The sequence below is a fragment of the Leptodactylus fuscus genome, chromosome 11 (genome assembly GCF_031893055.1).
Source record: "Leptodactylus fuscus isolate aLepFus1 chromosome 11, aLepFus1.hap2, whole genome shotgun sequence".
Classification (NCBI taxonomy): Eukaryota; Metazoa; Chordata; class Amphibia; order Anura; family Leptodactylidae; genus Leptodactylus; species Leptodactylus fuscus.
Genome location: NC_134275.1, coordinates 22,086,608 through 22,093,776, shown reverse-complemented (window position 1 = coordinate 22,093,776; position 7,169 = coordinate 22,086,608).

The following is a 7,169-nucleotide window of genomic DNA, read 5'->3' as shown; positions in this document are numbered from 1 at the left end:
ATATACTGCTCTATATACCGCTCTATATACTGCTCCTATATACAGCTCTATATACTGTATATACTGCTCTATATACTGCTCTATATACTGCCCTATATACTGCTCTATATACTGCTCTACTGTATATACTGCTCTATATACCGTTCTATATACCGCTCTATATACAGCTCTATGTACCGCTCTATGTACCGCTCTATGTACCGCTCTATATACAGCTCTATATACTGCTCTATGTACTGCTCTATGTACTGCTCTATGTACAGCTCTATGTACTGCTCTATGTACTGCTCTATATACCGCTCTATATACTGCTCTATAATACAGCTCTATATACAGCTCTATATACAGCTCTATATACTGCTCTATATACAACTCTATATACTGCTCTATATACTGCTCTATGTACCGCTCTATATACCGCCCTATATACCGCCCTATATACCGCCCTATATACCGCCCTATATACCGCCCTATATACCGCCCTATATACAGCTCCTATATACTGCTCTATATACAGCTCTATATACTGTACATAGTGACCTGTGCTAGGCATTGCTGCAATTACAATCTGCATGCAGTTCTTCAGCAAACAGCATGGTGTGAACTTAGTCTAACACATGCCGCTGTCATTTGCATTGATCACACGGCTTTTGGAAGGACTTGGGGATTTTGCATTACCTGAGGCTCAGGATTGTCGGACATGTCACTGATGAGGCCAAACATCTGGCTAAGGAAAAGGACCTGGGGGGTCAGTTAAGGACTCCTGGCAAACTAAGACAGCAGAGCAACAGAACCGAACTACGCTGGGAGGTGAGGATGTTTGGGGTTTTTTTTTAAAACATTTTTTTAAATCCTGGACACCCTCTTTAAAGTGGTTTTCCAGGCAAAACTTTTAGGGAGCCTTCACATGGAGTAAACGCGTGTGTATTTTTGGCAAAATACACGTGTAAAAATAAGACTCCCATTGACTTCAATGACTTTTTACAGGCGTATTTTTACACGTGTAAAAAATATAATTGAAATCAATGGGAGTCTTATTTTTACACGTGTATTTTGCAAAAATACACACGCGTTTACTCCGTGTGAAGGCTCCCTTTAAGTTTAAGGGGGACCCGTGATGTCACAGGTAGCGTCATTCAGGCCCTTTGCTGATTGGCCTCAGCGGTCATGTGAATTCCAGAAGGCGCCATCAGAGCCAAAGTACTGGGACGTGCGGAGGACACTGGAGCATTGGGGACAGGTGAATATGCATTTTTTTATTTTTTCACTGTCCCGGGCCGATTTAAACGTTAAAAGGGTTGTCCACTTTTGGCTGGACAACCCCTTTAATGTCCCAAATATGCTAATTCTGTCCATGGTTGAATTAAAAAAAAAAAAAAAAAACAACTTGACTGTCTCCTGTTCTCCTGATACCTGCTGAGGTTTACCCTAAAGCTGGCATCCGTGCATGTGGACAAATCTGCCATGAAGCCTAAGCCTGAATTCACACTGGGTATTTTGGTCAGGATTTTGAGGCTGAATCCGCCTCGAAATCCTGACCAAAAAGATGGCTCCCATTGAAATCAATGCGAGCCGGTCAGTTCTTTTTTCCAGGAGCCGTTTCTTCCTGTTCCCGGAAAAAATAAGTGACGCCCATTCTTCAGGCCGATTCGCCTCCACCTGAATACACTCCCTTCTCCTGACTAGGCCTATTCATTTGGGCCTAATCCGGAGCGGAGTGTCGTGACTGGACGCATCGGCATCCAGTCGCAGCTACCCGTTTTTTGGACCAGAATCTGAGGCGGCCTCTGCGTCAAATTCCGGTCCAAAATACCCAGTGTGAATCCGGCCTAAGTGTATATCTTAGGGCTCATTCACATCTGCCCCCAGGACTTCATTCTGTAGGTTTGAATAGTGTTCGGCCGTGAGCACCGGTGAGCATTTTATGTTCTCCGCAGCAAAACCAGACACAGAGCTGGACATGCAGTACTCTGTGTCCGATTTAAAAAAAAAACAGTTTAGCCGCAGAGAGCTCAAAACGCTCACCGCCGCTCATGGCCGGACTCGGCATGACAGGTTTCCGTCTTCTGCCGGCAGAAGACGGAAACCTAATACGGAGCGCCGAACGCTGGTGTGAACCCAGCATCAGTGAGTATAAAGGTTTGTTTTGTAAATGCGATCACGGACAGGTACTCTATGTTCAGGTATCCATTCTCTGGACCCACTTGGGAACCTGAATAACGGAATCCCTATCTGCTTAAAAAGCGGTTACTTGCAAAAACACGTGGACCCCATAGACTACGATAGGGCCCATTGGTTTTCCTCCAATTTCGAAAAGCCCTGTTTGCCTATTTCAAGTGAAATGGGGGGACAGAGTCCCCCTAACACTAGTGTGTTACATGATAGACATAGGGAACCAGCCATAGAGATTTCAATGGCTGCTGCGAGGTCTGATATGCTGAGCTATACTAGGGCTGTCTCATGTGATACATCTCATGTGATATTAGTTTTCCACTTATGTGCAATGTGACTTCTAGGGGAAAGTTTATGTTTTGTCACCTTAACCCTTTAGTGACTGGCCGGCTTTATTCCTTAATGACCACTACCTACCTAGAGTCTATACTGTGTGACTCTATTGTTGTGTGGTTAGGACATAGTCGTGTTGTATACATTGATGACAATCTTCCATGCCCATTGCCACTGTTTACCTCTGGCCTTTACCCAGCTGACTGTTGCTGCTTACTGTCTCCGCTCTTATTTTCCAGGCGCTCCACGTCCAGTAGATAGCTCCATTTCCTAATATAGCCACAGGCCGGCTGTAGACACAGCTTGTCATACATAACTCTTTACAGCCCGGCGTGAGATCCTTTCCTACAAAGCTACACTCAGTCTGTATTAATAACCACATTTGGTTCTTGGCTCTATTATGATGTATTAATAACCAGGTTTTGTGCCAACTTGCAGAGAATGTGACTTTTTAGTATTATCATGTTCTCTGTACAGAGGTGACTGATTTTTTTTTCTTTTTTATAATATTTCATTTTGTATTTGTAGTACATTGAAGATTAAAGAGGTTGTCCAGGGCTCGGCGACGGGCGCTACCGCTGCATTTTAAAAAAAAAAATTTAATAGGCCGTTACCGGCTGGAGCTACTCCATCCGGTAACAGGCCCTACTTACTTACCGATTGATAAGTGACACCGTGGGCCCCACAAGCACTATTATTATACTCAGGGGTCTTTTCAGACCCCTGAGCATAATGATCAGAGGCCTAATAGAGGTAATGGAACATAAAAAACAGTGTTGCTTACCTCTACGGGCAGGCTTCGGGCCTACTTGCCTACTTGCATGATGTCCCTGATGTCACATGACCGGAACCTGCATCCATATGCGTCGCAGGCCCCCCGGTCACATGATGTCCCAGACATCATTGAAGATGGCCGCCATCAGCGGGGAGCGCAGGGATAGGTAAGTAACAGTGTTTTTATCCTCACTGGGTCTCCGATTATTTTACTGTGGGATCTGAAGTTTGCCACGGGGCCCCCGCCATTCCTAGTTACGCCACTGGCCGAGTGTACTGTTGGGTGAGTGTAATGCACCACCCCAGTACAGTCATGTGAATTGCAGAAACTAGTGGCACCTCTGAATTCAGCACATGAACCACTTCCCACCTTGTATTACCCTCTAACTGACCCATCTATCAAAGTTAATGGAACTACGCTTACCCCTGTTCCACGTGTTTGTTGCCTTGGGATAACCCTGGACTCTGACCTATCTTTCTAGTCGCACGTTCAAACCCTCAACACCTCCTGCCGCCTCCAACTCAAGAACATCCATCGAATACACTCCTTCCTCACCCCAGAAACTGCAAAGACTCTCGTCCATGCCCTCATAATCTCCCACTTAGATTACTGTAACACCCTTCTCCATGGACTCCCAGCGAATACTCTCGCCCCCATCCAGTCCACCTTAAACTTAGCTGCTCACTTAATACACCTCTCCCCCCATTCTTCATCAGCTGCTCCACTTTGCCAATCCCTTCACTGGCTACCCATTGCCCAGCGAATTGAGTTCAAGTTACTAACGCTAACATACAAAGCGAGCCACAACCTGTCCCCTCCATATATCTCTGACCTAATCTTCCGCTACCTGCCCACACGTAACCTCAGATCCTCCAATGGCCTCCTACTCCGCTCTGCTCTCATCCGCTCTTCAAAAAGATCTACAACAAAAAAAGACAGATATCTCCTACTCTATTGCAAACTAGAACCATTCTAATTTTTTTTAGGTTTACAAGGGCACACAGCCATCTCCAACATTTCTCCCGTGCATCCCCCATACTCTGGAATTCATTACAAAGACACATAAGACTGACCCCCACAATCACAGGATTCAAGAAGGCCCTGAAGACTCCCCTATTCAGGAAGGCCTACAACCTCCAAAAACACTATCACCACCATCTGAACAGTCTTTCCCCTCACCTACTGTCTATTTCCCTCTTCCCTCTTAGATTGTAAGCCCTCGCGGGCAGGGTTCTCTACCCCACTGTGCCAGTCGGTCATTGTTAGTATTATATCTACCTGTATATTCTGTGTATTGTATGTAACCCCCAAATGTAAAGCACCATGGAATTAATGGTGCTATATAAATAAACAATAATAATAATAATAATAATAATGGTATATAACATGCCCTGTGATGGTATGGCTGATCTTGTTCATGTAGTCTATCATCAGATGAAATTGCCCACCTTATCTGTCAAAATCTAGCCTGTAAGCTATTTTAAAGGGGACCTGACAGGTTGCATTTTTTGTTGTTGTTTTTTTCTTTTTTTTTGTACCCTAAGCCTCACTAAGATTTCCGTTGCTGAAAAGTTGAGTAATAAGCTTTTACAGCCTTAGATTGTCTTATACAAAATTACCTTAACTAGTCACAGGGAGCAGCTTCATCTAGTCATACAGTCACTGTGCTAGTCATACAGTCACTTCATCTAGTCATACAGTCACTGTGGTAAATCACACCCTGTGCGGTGTGACTGACGTATCTCTCACTGTCTGACGTCAATCTAATACCTTCCCTGTCAGGCTTACAGGGTGTGAATTAGTGCAACGACTGTATGACTAGATGAAGCTGCTCCCTGAAAGGACCGACCTGTCACCAAGTGGAAAATGCTACATACCATACATCATATGATGCCTCTCGCGTTGGCGTTTTTCTTTTTACAAACTTCTATTGTGTTTGGCTAAAAAAACAAACAAAAAAACAATGCAAAATCTACAAAAAAAAAGTAGATTGTCTATTGCAAACTGGAACCATCCTGAGTTATACAAACTCTTACAAGGGCATAATAGATATCCATTTACCATTATATGACTTTTTAAAGTGCTCTTTATGACTCTTAAGTTTGTGTTTATAATAAAAAAAAAATGCAAACAAGTATCTGAAAAAAATCCATTTATTTTTGAGTTAGGATTCAAATTTTTGTTGCATTTAGCCTGAATTATAGCCTTTTGTACCTAACAACATTGGACAGACACAACATGGATACAAATAATGCACATCTAAATACAGAAGGCAACATCCAGCTACAAAACCCACACACATAATGGCTATACATATAACCCAGGTAAGAAGTCTAGAATAGAAGTTGACATTTGTCATTGCAATCGCACAGGACTACAAATGTGATGTACTCTAGTATCCACAATACAACCTAGAATAGCTTGGTGCTAAATAACTTTAGGTTGACAGGGAGGGACTGATTCAGAAATAGCTAAACAGTGTTAAAACCTGGTGGGCACTGTCTGTGTGTAGTATTGTGGTGCAGACCAAGGTGGAGCTTGAACTAGAGGTCACTAGGCTGGACTCTCCTTATTCATGCTAAGGATCTTTGAGTCAAACATTTTTCTATATTGTGGGTGGTGACTGGAGGGTTGGATAGTGAACTAGTAGAGATGAGCGAACTGTGTTCGGAACAGCCGTTCCGAACAGCACGCTCACAGCACGCTCCCATAGAAATGAATGGAAGCGGCCGACACGCGGGGGGTTAAGCGACCGGCCGCCGGCAAAGCGTACGTACCAGGTGCTTCCATTCATTTCTTTGGAACGTGCTGTTTGGATCGGCTGATCCGAACAGTGTTCGCTCATCTCTAAGAGTGAGCAGTCATGTGACCATTGAGGCGAATAGAGGAAGAGACCCCGGAACGTCACAGGTAGTAATGTTCCATGCCACTCAGGGGTCACATATGGCGGGGACATTTTGTCGGAAGCTAACATGGACTGAACCACGTTGGGAGGCACCGAGGCCAAGTGAGTATGATTTTTTTTTTTTTTTTTATTTTCACCGCCCCCAGCTGTTTTAAAACCTCATTTCTTTGCCTGGAAAACCTCTTTAATTTTTTGGATTAAGCCAAGAACTAAGACTCAGAGACCATCCCTTAAACCCTAGTATAATCCTAGAACATTCTATGAGGAACCTGGGCTTATCTATGCAGAATATCCCTCCCTCTCTCATTGCTCTTGGTCATTTAGGCAATTTGAGTTGGAGATACTGAGGCCTCATAGCTTTGTCTAGATCTCACTGAGCTACTAGCCAGGACTAATGTCCTTTATTACAGGAATAAGGACCAAACCACACACGTTATTCTGACCTATTGGACACTTGAGAAAAGATCCGGCATGGACCCCAAATGCGTTGTATGTTAAAGACTCTAAATAAAGGAATTTTTACAAGATCTGGAGGCTAAGCGTGGATCTATACTTTTTCATCTATACCTTTTTGAAGTGTATGGTTTGGTCCTTATTCCCGTGGTCTATACGTATTTATACGGTAGTGATCTGCTGCTCGTGATCTCCTTATTCAATTGCTTACTCAGGTGCTGTGACCTTATTTCAGCATTATAAGGTGATTATTCACTTATTTCTATGTTTGTTTCTTTCCTATTATAAAGGGTAATGCGCCAGGTTCCGCGCGGTGCTGTCTTTGTGTTTTAATTTCCTTTATTACACCTACACCCTGCAGTGTGCGTATTATAGGTAGATTTGGGAGAAAAACAGAATTGGAGAGAAACTAAAAGAATACGGAGCAAAGTCCTGCCGTCACTAAAGAGGAACATCTCTGATTCCTTGCTCCAGCTCACACATCACCTCCATTACTGGAAGACTTCTTTCCGCCTTCTGATAGTGCTACTT